The sequence below is a fragment of the Megachile rotundata genome, chromosome 12 (genome assembly GCF_050947335.1).
Source record: "Megachile rotundata isolate GNS110a chromosome 12, iyMegRotu1, whole genome shotgun sequence".
Classification (NCBI taxonomy): Eukaryota; Metazoa; Arthropoda; class Insecta; order Hymenoptera; family Megachilidae; genus Megachile; species Megachile rotundata.
This window is the reverse complement of record NC_134994.1, coordinates 6,321,882-6,341,992: the sequence shown is the minus strand read 5'-3', so window position 1 is coordinate 6,341,992 and position 20,111 is coordinate 6,321,882. Positions and strand designations below refer to the sequence as shown.

Sequence of the window (20,111 nt, the reverse complement as noted above, 5' to 3'; positions counted from 1 at the left end):
TAAGGTACGCAAAATGAAGGGGTGCGAAGTGGCAGAAGTCGAAGGGGCTACAAAGAGCGAAACATAGGAGGCGGAAGGGTGTCGCTTAGCATTTTACAGACGAGACGTGCCTTGCCAAACCGACGATCGACGAGCAAAAAGCGAAGAAGCTGCGGATGTTCAGGGTAGTCGAAAGGACTCAAGGAATCGTCGCACGTATCTGCCAGGAGAAGATGAAACGGTAACGAGTGTAGTTCATGGTAACTAAATATTCGCAGGATCGCATAGAGGCCAACGACAGAAAAAGGAATCGATGTTCTCGCTTTCTCCCGTCGCTGTTCCCGGTCGTCGTCGTCGCTGTCGCTGTGTGTATGCAATCGTCGTCGTCGTCGTCGCTCGTGGAGACAATTTATTTTCACGGTTTCGCGCGCAATTTGCCACGGGCACGTGTAACGAGGATAACGAGAATCATTGAATGAAAAGCCAACGTCGCGGCTGCAAATTGCATTTCACGCGACATTTACTGTAACGTCTGCTGGGAATATTTCTAGATGGGGGCTCGTACACAGACCGGTCTTAGGACACCAGGCGTCGAAGAACTTGATATACCATTTAATCCCGCGCCATGCGACTCCATTGTTCCTATTTCACGACGAGTTAAAACAAAATGGTGTACATGTACCATATACATACCGTACTTATGTGTTAATTGGTGCAGAGTAGCTGACGTGAGTCGGGATATATGTGAAGTTGGAGTGCAAAGTAGGTTTTGGTGATTAAGGATCATGGTACGGGATAGCACTTCAGATTGTAGGAATTATGTGTAAATTAGTCAATTTTTAAATTTACTGAAATTTTGTATAATAAAGGGATTAAAATTATATGTTTATGTAACATATTTTTCTTATTTTTGCGTATGGAAAATGTAGGTGAAGTTTCATAATAAGATGAAACACTCTATAAAACATAATAATTACTAGAACATAATATTAATACAAACAATGTTCCATAAAAGAAAAGAACGAAAGTAAAGGATCTGCTTTGATCAAAAGAGCGACGAGTCATATAAAAACGCAAAAGAAAGTGGCCGCCACGACGTTGTTCAAATATTTGAAGTTCTTCTGGTTCTGCAAAAGCTTTATGATGAAGTTACCGCATCCATCTCTCAAATATAAAAAAAACCATCGTAAAGGGGCGAGCAAAATAAAATATTTGTTTCAGGTAAAAAGTTCACTGTATTTTAATGGCACTCCTGATCGTCACGTTAATTAACTGCGAAATAAAAAAGAACAGTTTCTATGAACGAATAAATGTCGTAACTGGTGCTTTTCAGTTTTGCTAAACATGAGGGACTCGTAGTTTTATCGGTAGTAAAAATTCGAGATATAAAAAAGCTTTTTGTATTTATGGCCAGGTGCAAGGGTGTTGCAAGTTGTAACACCGCTGACTATTTCACTGTATTAACCCTTTACAAACTGCTTGGTCGTAAAATTTGACGAGTACAGGTACTAATTTGTGGAATTGGTTGTAAACTGATATATTGTTAATTTTGATAAATTATCGGATAATCTTCGTTTTACTTGTCTGGTAATAATAGGAGCAAACTGTGTTCGAGGTGTATACTTGATTGATTTTATATGGGCCCCGACTGTTATGATCATTGGCCCAGGTGTATACTTGTAATTCTTTGATTTTAACCTTTTGCATAATTTATCAGATGCGTCAATCAACTGCTACAATATTGAATTAAATAAATAAAGTTAAAATGTTATGTCAAGATTATTAAAAATTCGAGTAAGATTTGAACTCACTTCAGTCAGATTGAAAGTTTGATAACAGGGTTTTGATCCTGTGAGGGATTTTGAGATTAAATTAACTGGTTGATCATACATGTGCTATTATTTGACAGGGTACCAAATCTTAAACTTAAGGGGGGCAATACCTTTAGACCGACGAAAATAAGCTGATTTTTGTGAATTTTTTTGTATAGGATATCTTTGTTTTGCGTTTTTGAAATTTCAGATATAATTTATTATAACTATTGCCTATTACACAATATTTTTTGTTTTTAAATACATTTAAAAATGGCGGAATTATAACAATCCTTTCTGGAAGTGTTTGGGCGCGTCTCGTGAATCGGTGTGGGTTCTAGCTTTAGATATATTGGTCTGAAGCAAGTTTGCAGACAATGTTTCGAAAACTAACATTCACAGTTAGTAGATGAACCTCAGAAATGTGCAAAATGTGTAAAATTAAAGAAATGGCGCGCTTCTAAAGAAAAACTTTGAATTTTACTAAAAATTTTTGCAATATTTTGCAATAAAACGCGTGAATACTCGCGGCACTAATCAGCCATAACTTCAAAAGGGCTTTGTATTTCACTTTAAAATTTTGAGACAATATTTTTAAGATGTTACACGAGCATTTTATAGAAAAAAAAAATTTTTTAATTTTTCAAGATTCTAAAGGTATTGCCCCCCTTGAATTCTCCTAGGATAATAGTAATATTGCTAAAACATACGAGATCTGAACCACAAAAAGTAAGTCTGACAGAAGAAAGCGATGCACGCGCATGGAGCACGCAATGGTGGCACCTATACAAGGCTAACAATAAGTGTCGGGGGTGCCGAAGGCAGCCCAGTAGGGTGAAAGTGAATCGCAGTGAAAGAGAATGACGCAGAGCTATGCCCAGCAACCACATAAGCGCGAAGATGAAGAAGCAATTATTCTAATGGAGGCTTTGGGAGGATTGTAGCCGGGACAAGTGAGGTAATCCATGAATAATACCTGCCGCCCTTCTCACCCATGGGCTACCCCGTTACTTCCAATCTTCTCTTCGCCCAACGTCTGTTGTCCTTCTCTCCTTGGCTCTTTAATATTATGCTAAACTTTGGTAATCCTTAAATGCCAGCCGGGCCACAGATACACTTTGAATGTCTTGAATAACGCGACCGATTCGGGGTCCACCGTTGCTCTTCGTCTCTTTTCTGGCTGTTCCTTTCGAATTCGACTTGTCCAACAAATTCCTGCCTCTCTCTTCCTCTCTATGGATGCTAATTGAGGGCGTAGGATGGTATTCACGAAGATCCAAGACGGATCGACGTGAAAAGGAGGAAACAGAGATCGAGAGGCTGAGGCGAGCTACGGATTCAACCGGATTTCCAGTTCTCGATCTTCGAGGACCTCTTGGTCCTTTCGATCTCTTCTGCTCGTCGTGGTAACAGGATTTTTTGGATGGAAGTACGCCTGCGATCCTTTTATTGGACTTCATTCGAACGCGAATTTTCCTAGAATGATCTACCCAAGACGTTGAGCCTGATTTACGTGAACTTTCCGTTTAAATTCGTTCCTTATTTTTATTTGTTGCGAATGCAGAAGCTTTTCTTTATACATGAGTATGTTGAGAATAGAGGATATCTTTTTCCTGTTTTCAAGAGTGTTCAGAGCTTACAGTTAAACTTTGCAAGGTTACAGCTTGTTTGCAAAATTAATTTTGTTAAAATAAGTGTTGTAATGAAAACATTTTTTTATAAACTGTGTCAAAATATTTATTTATTATATACAGAAGGAACCACATAATAAGTTAACTTCATGGGAGCGTTTAATTGAAAAAAATAATGTCGATATTCTTAATAAATTCATACAGCTTGTTTGCAAAATTAATTTTGTTAAAATAAGTGTTGTAATAAAAACGTCTTTTGCTTATAAACTGTGTTAAAATATTTATTTATTATATACAGAAGGAACCACATAATAAGATTAACTTCATGGGAGCGTTTAATTGAAAAAAATAATGTCGATATTCTTAATAAATTCATACAGCTTGTTTGCAAAATTAATTTTGTTAAAATAAGTGTTGTAATAAAAACGTCTTTTGTTTATAAACTGTGTTAAAATATTTATTTATTATATACAGAAGGAACCACATAATAAGATTGGCTTCATGGGAGCGTTTAATTGAAAAAAATAATGTCGATATTTTTAATAAATTCATACAGCTTGTTTGCAAAATTAATTTTGTTAAAATAAGTGTTGTAATAAAAACGTCTTTTGCTTATAAACTGTGTTAAAATATTTATTTATTATATACAGAAGGAACAGCATAATAAGATTAGCTTCGTGGCATCGTTCCATTGAAAAGGTAATATCAATATTTTTAATAAATTTAAAAGAAAAGTTTGCGAAATTTAGTTTAAAGCACTCTGTGTATTTTACTTATTTTTTATTTCAGATCTTAAATTAAATTCAGAGAACGAACACCATATTTTTTGTTAAAGTAAATTGCATCTAGCATTTGATCTTTATTTTCCAGAATTGTCCCTGTCCACAAATATCAACAATTGAGCGCCAAAACAAATTGCAATCACAGCTATTTAGTTTGGTAATGGTCAAAGGGGTTAATTAAATGGCCCGAGCAATTTGACCAACATTGTGCCCTGAACGTACAACACTACACCGCAAAGTCCATAATATTACGACAAACATGGTCAAACTTGTTTTCTCATGCGTAATATTACTGGTGAAATCGCGAATGTAATTTCCTATTTCTATACCCGAAAATGACACGTATATACTCTGTTACGGAAGTTTAGGTGGTACTTTTATGGAAATATGTGTGCTTGGCACGTCGTTGTACCCTTTGAGATGAGATCGTTATTTTGACACCGTATCGTTTAAAACGAGGTAAATGTTTCGGTGTACAGACGATTAGATAGTTAAGATAATTGCTTTTTGTAGTTAAAAATAAGCCGAATTGTTATTAACAAAAATTACGTTTTATCGTTAATTACATGGACTTGAGGATTTACCGTAGCATTCCTCGAGTTCGAGTGAAAAGTCAAGGCTAAAAGAAAGGCATCATCTTACTGACCTTTTCTTTTCGAAAGCGATTTCATGAAGTGTCGGAAAGCGCGTAAAGAATTCGAGGTTAACCGACGTACAATCGGTAGATTTTTTCGAAGCTTCAGACAATGAACGCGCGAAGAAAAATAAAAAATACGGTGGGTCCGAAAAAGAAGATAAGGTCGAGGCAACACGCGTTCTAGGTAGACTATTCGTAATGTTTCTACCCACAATCTTTCTCACTTTCTTGTTGTTCCGTCTCCGTTCTCCTATTCTTTCGCGCGCCACGCTTTCCGCCTCTTTCTTTTCGTGTCGCATCGGTGGAAACACAGGTGCACTACTTTATATTACCATTCTTTGGGAAACCGTGGGCATTCCACCACAATTTCTGTGTCTAGGATAAAATCGGAAGTAATCATGAGAAGTAGGGATCTCGAGAGCACACGCGCGCGCGCCATTGAACGGAGAAAGAGGAAGCTGAAGAAGAGAGAGATGCAGATGTGAGACAGGACGAGCCGGGGTTTGAAAGGAAATGACAGAGACGGGGAGACGTATGAACCGGTGAAAAAGAGGCGAGAAAGGCGGAGAAGGAGGGAAAAAAAGTAAGTGAACCCGGGAGTGCAGCGTATCAGAGCTTGTGCAACGCTGCATCAAACGGCTGACGATGCACTTAGGGATATTAGTAAAGCTCAAGCTCGTAGAATGAGAGCCGACTGTGGCCTGTCTTCGTCTATCGCTGTCCGAAATGCTGCTTTTAACGCCGTTAATCGCGCTATCCCGTGTTCACGACGAGGTTAATAACTCTGCGTGACGCCGCACAATCAAGTAAAATAGCTCAAAGGACGCGGAAAACGAACGAAATTTTGTCGTGTCTCATTGTCACATCTTTTACCGTTATTAGAAACTTTAACACTAATATTACCGAAACGATCAAACTGTTCCATCAGTTTCAACTTAGAAGTTATATTTGTTAAGATGCTTTTTTTGAAATCTGAGATGGTCTTCATGGGGATGAAGAGTTAACGTGTGTGCGATTTTATGTTTACTTGCTTACTTTTCAACTTTGCTTTAATTTTAAATGTCGTACACATAGAGTGGTACGTTTAGTTGAACCGTCACTGACTAAAAATATAATTTTGACAATTTAACATACCATATTATAACGTATATTAATGGTGGCTTAAGACTCTGCTTGAATCCACAAAGTTCACAAATATCTAAATCCCGAAATTCTCAGATTGTTAAATACCTAAACTGAACATTTTAGATACGTTTCCTGAGCGCCATTTTGTTATACTTCCATCAAATGGCGCTCGTCTATGTACGAATGCTTCAGAATTGACCATTTCTCACTGTAATACAACTGTTTAGAAACATTAATAAAGCAATTATTGACGAACTTATCTTTTAATAATTTTCTAGTTACTAAGATTTCAAATTCTCATATTTTGCAAATTTCGAAATTCTCAAATTCCTACTTTTCTACATATTTAAATGCCTAAGCTTTCCATCCACAAATAATTTTAAAAGTGCCTACAACTCGGTTGAAGGGCCTCTTTCGTTTAGTTTGCCATATTTTCTCTAGGGAAACTAGATTTACTCTTGATTAGGTATACACAGTAGCAAGAAGCTCATTTATATTGAAAACTACTGTCGTCATCGTGTTGTCGCGTGTTATATGTATTTTCAATACAGAAACGAAATACGACTGCAACAGTGGTTCTCATTGCTGATGATCTGTTTACTGTCTTTGCGATTTCATTGACACAATAATAGTAATTTTGAAATATAATAGTTCATGTAATAATTGTGATAATAATAAATCGACCTCGTTTTGTGAATTTTACAAAATGAATTTTTGTAAAATTTTAGTTTCTTTGTTAAATATGTAATAGTTTAAGTAATTACGTAGTGTTTATCAAAGAATATTTCATAAGTAAAATATCTTGAGTATTAAAGGAAAAATATGAGGTTAAAATATTTATTCCTTCACAACTATTAAAGCGTGTTATCAGTTCAAAGTTTCAACGAGAAATAATTATTCACAACAATTAAATATTCAACCAATAAAATAATAAAGACATCACAGTAGGTATCGTCCGAAACAACGGACACAATGACAGAATTTACTTACGTCCCGATTATTCTTTCGACTATAAATGAGAATTATTTTCACGAATGATAATTACAAAGCGTCTACTGAGACGAAGTTATATTCACCGAGCTGCCGGGATTAAATATTTCATTTATGCCTGCAGGTCCGACTTAATCGGTTTACGTTCTTTGGGAGTTGGAAAAACCACCTAGTCTGGAAACCCGTAGAAAGATTTACTGCCGCTTGAAATTCTGCAGTTCTATAAGTGTAACATTACCGTAACTTTTAAAATTAATTGTTAAAAATTATTTGTCTCTTTTTAATAACAAGCAGTTTAGCTACAAATCTTTCGAATTGAATCACATCATCCTCTTATTTAATTTTGTATAAATGTCGGCTAACGAAATCAGCTTATTTATGAAAGATGCGCTTATCTTCTTCTGTAATCTATCAGTATGTACATTTTTGTAGAACTATTGAATTCACAGATATTACTGAAGATTTAATTGGTTTTATTGATTGGTTTAAAAGATTTATGACTGTTTTTAACTGTCAAATTGTTTTTGATGATCTCTTTTATTAAGAATCTAAATGAAAATATAATTGGTCAAAAATAAAGAAAAATACAATTTAATAATTAAATTAATATAATTTAATTTTCATCAAACATTAAACTTTCAATTCATATTTCGCGAGCGCCATTTTGTTATACTTCCGTCAAATGGCGCTCGTCTATGTACGAATGCTTTAAAATTGGATATTTCTCTCTTTTGCTTTCATATCATTGAATTATGTTTCAAAGTCCCTGAAATGAGATAATATACTGCATCTATGACTGTTTAGAAACATTAATAAAGCAATTATTGACGAACTTATCTTTTAATAACCGTATCGAGTAATTACGCTTTATATTACACCAAGAATATAGAATTTCACTGTTTCCCTTCAAATGCATACATTATACCGAGGTTCCCTGCACGATTAGGATCTTGATAGCGTTTCTAATGCGAATTACCGAGACTCGTAAATTTTGACCATTAATGGGACACTAAATCAAGCATGTAATTCCATTTTAGTCTGCCACAAAGTACGGAACGTAAGACGAGAATAAAATTGAAAAGATTAATTCACGTCGTTTCAGATTTCGTTGTATGAACATTCTTCACGCGCTTCTGATATTAAACAGATCGATGCGAGTGGTGGCAATTGGAATTCTTCGGGAGATAGCCTTCCACCTTCTCTAGGAGGTATGAAATAAAGAAAATAAATATACAGTCAATAAAGTCGATCAATATTTACATGATAGGACAGATTATACCGAATAAAAAAGGCCTTGGTAAACATTGATCAAAAGGCTGTTTTCTGAAATATAAATAATTTTATATGTTAGCATTGTGACTAACTAACTTTCCAAAATTTAGAAAAGATGCATACTTATCCATTTTTATACAAATTTGAAATGTTCTCACAGAATTGCAAACTGTTGAAAATTTAAAATCTCTGAAACATTACTTGTCAACCATGATGAACTTCATTACGTAAATTTTTTTTAGATAAGAATACACTTTGAATTTTTAAAGAAAACACGTAAATTTAACAATAATGTCAGATCCATTTGAAAATGTAGCAGGATATTGAAATATCGCAATACGATCTTCTAAAGGGATTCTCCAACATGGTTTGATTTTCTTTTTAAACTAAGCTCATGTTGGAATATTTTAAAATAGCTTAATCGGAAGTACTGCAAAATGAAGAAGACTGAGGTCGTCTGACCACCACTACCTGTTGCTATCGTGGACAGTAAGTGACAGGAGTTGGATAGATATCATTTCGTTGGTTGCTTCAGATTTTAATGAAATTTCTTTCAGTCGAGAGGAAAAGAGAAGAGGAGAGAAAAAGAGGATAGGGGAAGCAGCCTGGAATTACTTTGTGGCAATTTAAAATGTTACTTCTGCTTGTGACGTCGGATCAGTTCATTGAATTAACAGATCCTGTGCTCTTTCAACGTTGTTTTATCATTCACTTTGATTCCGTGTTGGAGTAAAAGGACTTGTGTAATCAGAAATTGCGGTATTCAAAAGTTGCAGCTTATTATGTACATAAGTTAACAAATTTTTACGTTTTTCTACGAGCAAGTTTTAGTGTAATAACTAATAAATAAACTCTTTTATAATTGCAATTGTATACTAACAAGAACAAATTTTATATAGATACATAAATTTCAAGAAATAAATATAACGTTTTATTAAAACGTTCTTTCATTAATTTCTATATTCTGGAAACAAATTCTGAAACTACTTGTCGTATGCATGGAGTTTGTCAAAGAAATCAATTATTTGTAGAAAGACATTTACTTTTATGTCTTTATAATTCTAAGGTTACGAAATAATTTCGACGATGACACGAATGAACAAAGTTTAAAAAGATTAAATCGCAATAATGAATTGTATGTTACACAAATATATGGGTTATTAAAAATCAATTGAACGATTTTTGCACTATTTGTGCTTTCTACTCAGTCACATGTTAGTTCCGCCACATTTTCTATTAATCAATTATAAGAGAATAAAAGAATTTAAATAACAGCGAAATTCATTTGTGGCGACTACAAATACACGTCTAGCGCAAGGTTGAATTTCGCGGGGTTTTCAAAAGGTGAAGGGCAGCGACAAAGTAGAGTGGTGCGCATGCGCGCTATGGAGATGCAGGTTCAGCGGGGTATAAATACGCGTGCGTTGGGCACGGGAGCGGCAGATAACTTTAGGTTATCTTAGATGGGACACCCGGGGTAGAATATACCTCAAAGCATCCGGAACGGCGTCGCTGGCAGCAGTTCACACAGAATGCAGCGTCACTGACTTTTCAGACACTCGGAATCTACCTTGAGCTGTATAGCTTATTGAACGGTCTGGTTTCTAAACTTTGTCGCTTTGACGTGCGCAAGTTTCTTGTATAGCAGCTTAGCTTGAGACGTTTGTGTGCTTCAGAATGTGTATATATTTCTATACTATTTCAGCTAAGTACTGTTTTTCAGCCATCATATCTGCGAAGTCTACTTAAATTTAATTAAGCTAGTGAGGAACTCTTTGCATGACCTCGCCTCTGAAGTTTATTGTTTTGAACGACGAAATCAATTCCGGTTAATGGACAACTAATTGCAGTATCAGTTAGCTGTTAAGAATTAATAATAATTTTGACGAATAACGATATTATAATTTTGATAATGGAGTAATAATATTCTATGACAGTAATATCAATTTGTAAGAACAGTGATCATAATGATAGTTCCAATGACTAAAAATAATAACTGATAACAGTAATTTCAATAAATGATAACAATAATAATCAATTATTACAATTGCAATGCAGAGTAACTGCAGTAATCAATAATGGTAACTTCAATGTATAAGAATAGCAGAACCAATAATGACAGTTTTAATGATTAATGTTAACAATCACTGTTAATAAATAAAAATTATCATTTGAATAAATAGTAATATCTTGATAGTTAATTGTTTTGTACGACTAATAACAATAATAAAAGAAAATAGTGTAAGCGAATTATTAATGATAGCTTAAATGAATAGTATAATAATTAGCAATAACTTCAGCGAGTACCAATACTTACGATCAACAATAATTGTCGCACTAAATAATAATTTGCACATCGTACATTTACACACTTGCACATATGTCGCAACACAGCAAATCAATTGCAATTATATGAGAGTAGGTTCACTTTGACATATGATAATGACATCATTCTCTTCCCGATATTCTTGATTCCCGACATGCAACAGATTCCACAAATTTAGCACCCGAACCGTTTCAAAGGAAAGCAAATTGATTCCAAACACACAGACAGCATTCTGCGTGATCCGTGCAGGTACAAATATGCGCTGCACGGTGATTTAAAGTTCCCCATTCTCGGAAATGCCGGAAACAGTTACAAATTGCACGATGCACGCGAATTCTGTCCTTTACGGGTGTTGAGGATTCCAGGAAACTTGGATTGACGGGGAAATGCTTGACCAAAACCATGCTAAAACCGGCTGGATCTTGAGCAAACTGACGGAAGCACGAACTCCCATAATCTTAGCTAATTGCGAACAACGTAAGAAAAGCGTGACGCAAATACCGGCGGAGAAACCGCGGGAAGGCTTTGAACTTGAGCCTCCGGAAAGCTGTTAGACCTGGCAAGCAAAATTCCACTTTCTGGCCACTTTGTGGAAGAGCCTTGTCATCACTTCTCGTTCAGGCCAAAAAGAGCACGGTATCCGAAACTTTCCCGTTTTGTTCTCTTGGTTTTCGGTACGGAGAGCTCTTCTCTCGAGTAAGCACGTTACTTCCTTCGTTACTTTAACCTTAATGAGAACCAACAGCCTTCACGCAACGACGCGTAACTCGTGGTTTCATAATTTTTCTAATGATCATTCTTGCCTGCCGTTGGTTTCATGGCACAATCATTTCTGGAAGAACTTGGTTAACCTTCCACCGTATAATACGCGTTCAGACTAAAATAAAAGAGTAAACTTTGTTTTGAAGCACCTTTTTTTACTTTTTACATAAGCATCAATATAGACGAACTACGATTTTGAAATCTAGTCTCAAATCCTGGTTCTCTAATCAACCACATAATTTTTAGTATAGAAAAATACGAGCAAGCTCAGTACAACTAAATATTCAGTCGTACTGAGAATATTTCTAAAAACAAAATAAGTATTTTGAACAAAAGTATGTATATTATTATTCAGTTCAAGTATATTATTTGAACAAATAAGTATTTCTACAAAAATCAACTTGTATCTGAAGAAAAGTATTTTAACAAAATTTGTAGCTTAAAATAAAAAATGAGGACTGGTTACCTGTCCAGTTTAGTGGCTTCAGTGTTGAAGACAGTTCTCGTGAAACGTTTATGAATTAAATATAAATGGAACCGAAATGGAGGATATAGGACAAGAAATAAAAAGATATGTAGAAAAGAAGTAGGACGGTGTATGAATGCGTATAGAAGGAAGTATTCTTGGTAAATATATTTTATTAAATAGTTAAATGTGTTCGACATGTGTACAGTTTAGTCCAAAACTTAATTAAAGAATTTTTAATGGATCTCCACTTATTACATTGGTACTGTAAAAGGTTTATTTTGTTAATGTTAAATTTTATTTTTTATGTTCTTATATGTTAATGTCAGAATATGGAATTTGGGGAATTTGAAATTTGAGGAATTTGGGATTTGGGAAATTTGGGGGATTTTTGGGGGATTTGGGAAATTTGGGGAATTTGAGATTTGGGGGATTTGGGTAATTTGGGGAATTTGGGGGATTTGGGATTTGGAAAATTTGGGATTTGGAGGATTTGGGAAACTTGGGGAATTTGAGATTTGAGATTTGGGGAATTTGGGATTTGGGGAATTTGGGATTTGGGGAATTTGGGATTTGGGAAATTTTGGATTTGAGGAATTTGGGATTTGGGGAATTTGGGATTTGGGGAATTTGGGATTTGGGGAATTTGGGATTTGAGGAATTTGGGATTTGGGGAATTTGGGATTTGGGGAATTTGGGATTTGGGGAATTTGGGATTTGGGGAATTTGGGATTTGGGGAATTTGGGATTTGGGGAATTTGGGATTTGGGGGATTTGGGATTTGGAGAATTTGGAATTTGGGGAATTTGGGGAATTTGGGATTTGAGGAATTTGGGATTTGGGGGATATGGGATTTGGAGGATTTGGGATTTGGGGATTTGTGATTTGGGGAATTTGGAATTTAGGGAATTTGGTATTTAAGGAATTTGGTATTTGGGGAATTTGTGAAGTTGGAAATTTGGAAATTGAGGAATTGAAAAATTTGCTAATTTTAGCAATTTACGAACGTTAAAATTTGAGAAATTGTGAACTTGAAAGTTTAAGAATTTTGGGATCTATTATAAAAATGAAAAAAATTGGAAATTTAATAACTCAAAAATTTGCAGTTACATATGTTTGAAAATTGAAAAGACGCAATTAAATCAGGTTCACACTGTAAAAGGTTTATTTTGTTGATATTAAATTTTGTTCTCCATTTTCTTATAATGCCTGGTTCATTATTATTTAAAAATAAAATTCACGTCCATACAAATACTGGGTTGCTCTTTCTTTCTGTTGTATACGTTAATAAAAGCTTATAATTACCGTTATATTACATAATATAACGTTTTATTACATTCTGATTAGTTCAACCGTTGAAAACAAGCAGAAATGTTATCATTAACAAAATTCGCACTCGGTCGTTAATTACCGGGATTCATTCGAGCACCATAGCACTTAGCGTATTTATCTAAAGTTAAATTCATATCAGCAGCCACTAAGGACCCCGACGGCAGTTAACCTATTAAACAAATTTAAGTACACGATAAACGAGTCACGCGATATGTCGATCATCCTCCCGCATGCGGTTCTAAACCGAGAGTTGCGAAGTGTAATTCACAGGCAATTAATGAATCTCGATCGAACGTAAAGCGGATATGCTTCGATCGGCACGAGAGGAAGCAGCTGGAGTTTCAATCTTCCGTCTGAGCGGCATGGCAGAGCAGAAAGTGCACGCTCTGTTGCCCCGACATAAATACTGATCGTGGACCGGGCGGCAAAACTTTCGGCCACAGTTCAGGGCCTCGAGAGTTCACTAGCCAAAAGTCTCCAGCTTTCGGAAAAAGGAGCTTGCCACCATTTCCCGTGCACGGACCAAGAAAAGAGCCGAGCACCGGAAATTTGCTCTTTCCTCTCTGGTTTCGGGCAATTGGATCTCTACGCGCAACGAGAACTGTGGCTAAGCATGCTATTTCTCCTTTTACTTCTGAGTCTCCTCCCTTCGAGACAGCTGATAGCTGTCGTGCACGCATTACGTTTATTGCGGTTTGTTTTAAGAGGTTCTTTTATCTTAACGTGATCGAACATTTCTACTGTATTTTCTTGCTGCTTCAATTTTCAGGAGTAGAACTGCACGAATTTCAGCAACCAGGTCGGCTATTTTGTGAAATATGTGAAGTACTTTGCAACTTCGAAATTTGGAAAATATGTTCTCATTTTAAGATTCTAGAATTTCTCCATTTCCAGATTTACATGGTTTTATAATTTCCAAACATGAGTTTCGAAATTTGGAAATTTTATTTTTTTGTATTTCATGATACTTAATATAATTCATGTAATGTACAAATTAAAGTCTACAAATACAAACTAGTTTCTCAGATAAATTGAGGTTATAATTATATTATATAATTACATTATAACCCAATTGTATTATAATATAATACAATTGTATTAGGTTATAATACAAAATAATATAATTATATTAAAATCTATTAAGGTTATGAACAATTCAACCCGACCTAATTTATTAAGGTTATAATGTAATTGTATTATAATACCATATAATACAATTACATTATAACCTATTAATACAATATTAACCTAACCTTAAGTATAATCAATGAAGGTTACATTATAGGCCTTTAGGTTATAATACTATATAATACTAACCTAACCTCACCTATAGTCAATTAAGGTTATATTATAAGTTTTTAGGTTAGAATACCATATAATACAATTACATTATAACCTATTAATACAATACCTTTGATTACTCTCCAAAAAGAAAAGTTGAATTACTTGTGTTCATTTTATAAAAAAATGCAACAGTTTCCACCATTTAGTATTTTAGATAATTAAGAATTAAATCCAATTCTCATATTAAATCACGAACAGCAATACAAGATCATATTATAAACCGTAACAACGAATAATTGAAATCGAAATTATTTGTAAGTGAAAAAAGAAAGTTTAAATAGAACGTTTCAATACTGCTGTGGCCTCGATATATTTCTTATAACAGACCCGAGAGGCTAAATGGAATTTCCTTAAAGGTTATTTGGTATTCAAATGTCAATAAGACGAGTGAGCATCGAATTGCAATATAAAGAGTCGAGTGGCTACCAAACGGGGACCTCCTTTTCTCGGATCTTAGGTAACGAGTTGCTCGATTGAACTTTCCGATACTTTTTCCACTTGTTTCTGCGGCATAAGTTGAAGAAGTTTCTTGATAGTTGAAAGCATCGGTCAATAAGGATGCATAGGACACACACTCCTGGATGCCAATAACCGACTGTTATTTGCATTAATTCTTGATGCGAGTTCTGAAACTTTCTAGTTATTATTGTTCAGGAATATCCTAACGGACGACCAGGGAGGTCAAGTATTTGCGGGGTGAATCTTCTTTCTCTTGACACGATTCTTATTTTTCTTATGCCGATATTAAAGAGCGGATTCTTATGAAAGTGTTACGAAATTTGGTATATTCGAAGAAATTTCTTCGGATGTTCTTCCTAATCCTTAATGAGTATTATATGGTATTATAACCTAAAAGCCTATAATGTAGCCTTCATTGATTATACTTTAAGTTAGGTTAATATTGTATTATTAGGTTATAATGTAATTGTATTATATGGTATTATAACCTAAGAACTTATATTATAACCTTAATAAATTAGGTCAGGTTAGATAGTTTAATCGAATTTAGGATTTGGGGAATTTGGGAAATCAAGGATTTAGAAATTTGGAATTAGAAAAATTGCAAATTTGTAGTTTTTAATTATCTATTTCCATAATCTGTTATTATCGAAAACTAAGATAATTTTATCAATTTTGATCCGCCCACGTTCGATTCCAGTAATCGACTATAATAACTAAATAATGATAACCTTATTTGGTTACTTTTATACATTTAACCATTTAGTTATTTTTCCTGTTAGTTACACGAGATTGTATATTTAAAAAAAGATTTTTAAAAGTGTTGTTGTGTTTATAAAGAAGGGAGAAGTTTAAAGAAACTTGTATCAATCATGGTGATTTAAGACCTTTCGCGTGGAGGTTTCTGAAAATAAAATTGATGGGAGGAATTCAGTGATTTATGGAATATTCTTAAAGTTACAAATTGTTAAGTACAATTTTCTATCGATGTTACAGAATGTTATATAATGTATCTTTAAATTATTTGTTTAACGTATTACTATTTACAAATTATATACTGAATTCATATTAATTTAAAACGTGGAAAACGTGATTCGATTTGATATTTTTATTTTGACAATTACTTCAAATTTTTACAAAATTGCATTTCTGCCAAAACGCTTTAAAACTTAAAGTTTGGTGAACATGACCTTACTACGCTTTGAATGTTAACAAAAATATAAGTTAAAAAATTAATTTAATTTTGCAAGTATTTGGTATTCATGAAAAAAGAAAAGTAAATTGAAATATTTATTACAAATGCATTTTTAATTCTTTTATTACTGTTGCCTCAATTTCTCTTCAAATTTAACAAAGATGACATAACTTTACTACACTTGTAACGTTAACAAAAATATAAATTAAAAAATTAATTTAATTTTGTAAATATTTAGTATTCGTCACAAAAGAAAAGTAAATTGAAATATTTATTACAAATGCATTTTTAATTCATTTATTACTGTTGCCTCAATTTCTCTTAAAGTTTAGCAAATATTACATAACCTCACTACGCTTGTAACGTTAACAAAAATATAAATTAAAAAATTTAATTTAATTTACAAATATTTAGTATTTATTACAAAAGAAAAGTAAATCGAAATATTTGTTACAAATGCATTTTTAATTCTTTTATATCACATTTTTTCCGTTTACGCAAATATAATACATTATAAGTGGGCAGCCATTTTCCTTAATTACATGTCGTGATCGATAGCTATATAATTATGTTATGTTAGCTATATAATTATGCGAATAATTTTGCGTGATATGCTCCCATTCCTCTAATAATCTCTGCTTTAATTCTTCCTTTCACATAATTGATGTTTGTCGATCGTTGATGTTCAGATAAACCCATAAGTTTTCATATATCACCGTTATCGTTTGACGCCGCGACCTCAATTCGGGTACACATGAATCTAGCTAATGTCACGTATACTGCAACGATGTATGGCCGTATATTGAATACGCCATGCTTGAAAAACTTGATAGCGGACCTTCTTTAATTCTTAATTATATTATATATTTATGCTAATACGCAACTTGCAAAATTTTACATTTTACATTTTGTGTTATGTCACATTGTCTTTTTTCCTTTCATTAATTTTTTAACATATGTCTCATTTGTTCTGAGTGATTGCAAAACTGTAAAAAAGGTTAAATCTTCCTTAAATTATATTTCTTTCCATGCAAAAGGGTTATTCCTAAAATAAAATTTTTAAATAATTTTCTGCAAAACAGATTTACAGAATAGTACGTACATACATATCGATTTGACATGCTTGTTATTTGTAATTATTGACATTCGTAAACGACAAACAAAAAGACGAAAATAGGTGAAATTTGTGAGGGAAGACAGAAGTGCCAATAATTGGATCAGTGGCAATTATTGGATCTCTTACCCTATTTAATGAGTGAAAAATATCACATACTATTTTTTGCAAAAACTATTATTTATTGTGTTAATATTACAATTTTACTATATGTCACATCTGTTATATCATTATCTTCATTTTCTTAAAAAATGGTCTTATCCCTCTTTTAAAACTCTCTTTTATATGTATATTCATGATATATCGAATTTTTTAAAATAAATAGGTATCGTGTAATCTATCGACTATTATAACATTTATTTATACTGTCGATTATCTATACTTTGCAAATTTCAATACACCATAAAAGTATAAACATCTCCATCAAAAATTTCCCGCGGTTATTCAAATTGACGCCATATTACTATCTAACTAATACAGTTCTGTTTTTGATCTTAACTGATTAATTCGATTATTCATAAACAGGTAACTCATAAATGCTAATAGAATTATTCATAAATAAACTCATTACCATTAGTGAAAGTATCTGATCCAGAGTGCGCGTCTGGCCGGAAGTGGTGCGTTTCCCAACGATCGATTAATATTCTTCCGGCAGAAATCCAGCTGCCGAGGGAAACTTGCGTCTACCTTGCCCTTCTTGGAATTCCGTGAGCGCATGCCGTGAGATTAATATTGACGGCTTCGAGGGGGTGTACCGATATGCACGATGGAGCAAATTTAATTTTCGTGTCCCGGGGATATCGTCTAAAGAGGGGTGGGAGAAAGAGGGCTATAGATACCGGATACCGGCCATTCTCCACCGGACTTGCAGATTTTCTTACCTGCATTGGTTACGGACGGATGCGTAACCGTGGCCAAGAATATAATTAAAACTTTCCCGCTTTATTCACTGCAATCGATACTGATATAAATTAACAGAGCTTCACCGTACTACTCCTTGCAATTACACCCAATAATTCTAACTTTGGCATTATTTTATTGTTTAGATAAAGAAGGTGAGATAAAAGGTTGGATAGAAGGTGGAACTGTAAGCAAGTGGATTCAAAACTCGGTCGTGTACAATGCTCAAATTGTAATAATAAATGAACCTAATAAATTAATATAATATAACAAGTAAATAGAGATAAATAACAAAATATATATAGTACTAGATAAATGAAAAAAATATATATATTTAATTAATCTATTTATCTGAATTATTTGTAAGGTTCAAGAGAAGTATGATGTGGAGTCAGACTCGACATAGGAGTACTAAGGGTGAATATCCTTTGACGTACCTATCCATTGACTTATAATTACTTTTGTGACTATTGTGTTGTATAAAAAGTGTCCGCTCATATATACAATAAATAAATATTTCTTCTAACTTTCATGACGATTAAACAGTAATTTCTTGCCCTTTAAGAATCACTCTGAGTACCACCCTCTAAGTACTACTCTGAAATCGCTACTTAACGTCGTCGAAAGAACAATCAAATATCGGCGATTTGTAGGACGAAGGATCAATGATGGACTAATTACGTCAAAAAGAAGTTGGTGCTCGTGAAAAGGATCAGGGCCACGAATTGAACGTTCGAGGCACACCGTGAACGAGCCGTTTGTCATGCAAATACGCTTTACCCGGCATGCAAAAGTGAGCCGAGGTGATCTCCGAGAAAAAGGAGGCTAAGCCTGGAGTTTTCTAATTTATCCGAAACGCGAAAGCAGACGGGGCTGCAAAGTCAGATGGCTGTGGCAAGAGCAAGAGCAAGAGCAAGGGCAGCGGCAATATCCATTAGCGAGTGCTAGATAACCCGCAACTGTTTCACCACAAGAGGGACAGAAATAGAGCGAGGTAAGCAGCGTTTTGGTCCTGCGATAGACAGAGGGGTTGCCAGAAGTGGGAGACGAAGAATAGGGATGAAGTGGAGGTTAAAGGGATAAAAAGGGAGCAAGAAGAGTTTCGAAGGAGAGGCGGGGAACACGACGGATTGTGTATTATAATCGGAGGGATAAGATGTTGAGTATTTCTCGAGACGTCGGGGGAGAAGTGTATAAAGGGAGCACTCGTGAGAAAAAATATTGCAGCCACGATTAAATGGGCCCGAGCAATCGAAACGTAATCGTGTGTCAAAGGGTTCGCGACTTTGTGTTTTACGTTCTTCAACCTAAGTCAGTGCTTCATAGCCTCTAGCATTTGTTTGAAATTTTTTAAAAGTAGACGAATATTTGTAGATGTCTTTAAGGAAAAATATTTTTATGATAAATTAATTCAAATATGTTATTTTAAAAACGTGAAACGTAAAATTTTTGGAGTTTTACTTAATATAATGTTTTACTTATATTTGCTATGATACATTTGCTTCTAATTAGTATTTCTATTGCATGGAATTAATAAAATATTACCTTAAGCATGTGCAGCATGAACATGCATACACATGTATACATATGTCTGTATGTATGCATGCATATGCATATGTATGCATATGTATGTTACATATGTATGTACATACGTATATGTATGCATATTAATAACATTGTTAGTAACAAACACAGTAACAAACCTTACTATATGTATGCATGTGTATAAGCATATGTGTACATATGTATACATATGTATGAATGTGTATAAGCATATGTATGTATATATGCATATGTATACATATTAATAACATTGTTAGTAACAAACACAGTAACAAACCTTACTATATGTATGCATGTGTATAAGCATATGTGTACATATGTATAATATACATATAGTAAGGTTTGTTACCGTGTTTATTACTAACAATGTTTTAAGATAATAAAAATGTGTCAATCTATGTACAAATACACATATCAGTAATT

The 20,111-nt window shown here is 34.0% G+C and overlaps 1 protein-coding gene and 1 long non-coding RNA gene across 2 annotated transcripts in view; one reads left to right on the top strand and one right to left on the bottom strand.

Moving 5' to 3' along the window:
- The window catches only part of LOC100881812 (lachesin), a 491,556-nt gene that overhangs the window by 3,173 nt on the left and 468,272 nt on the right, over positions 1 to 20,111 (bottom strand). The window lies entirely within an intron of this gene.
- LOC143265547 (uncharacterized) lies at positions 7,857 to 9,036 on the top strand. The gene is made up of 3 exons (XR_013040182.1): positions 7,857 to 8,163; positions 8,644 to 8,716; positions 8,785 to 9,036. It is a non-coding gene; the product is annotated as an uncharacterized LOC143265547 (long non-coding RNA).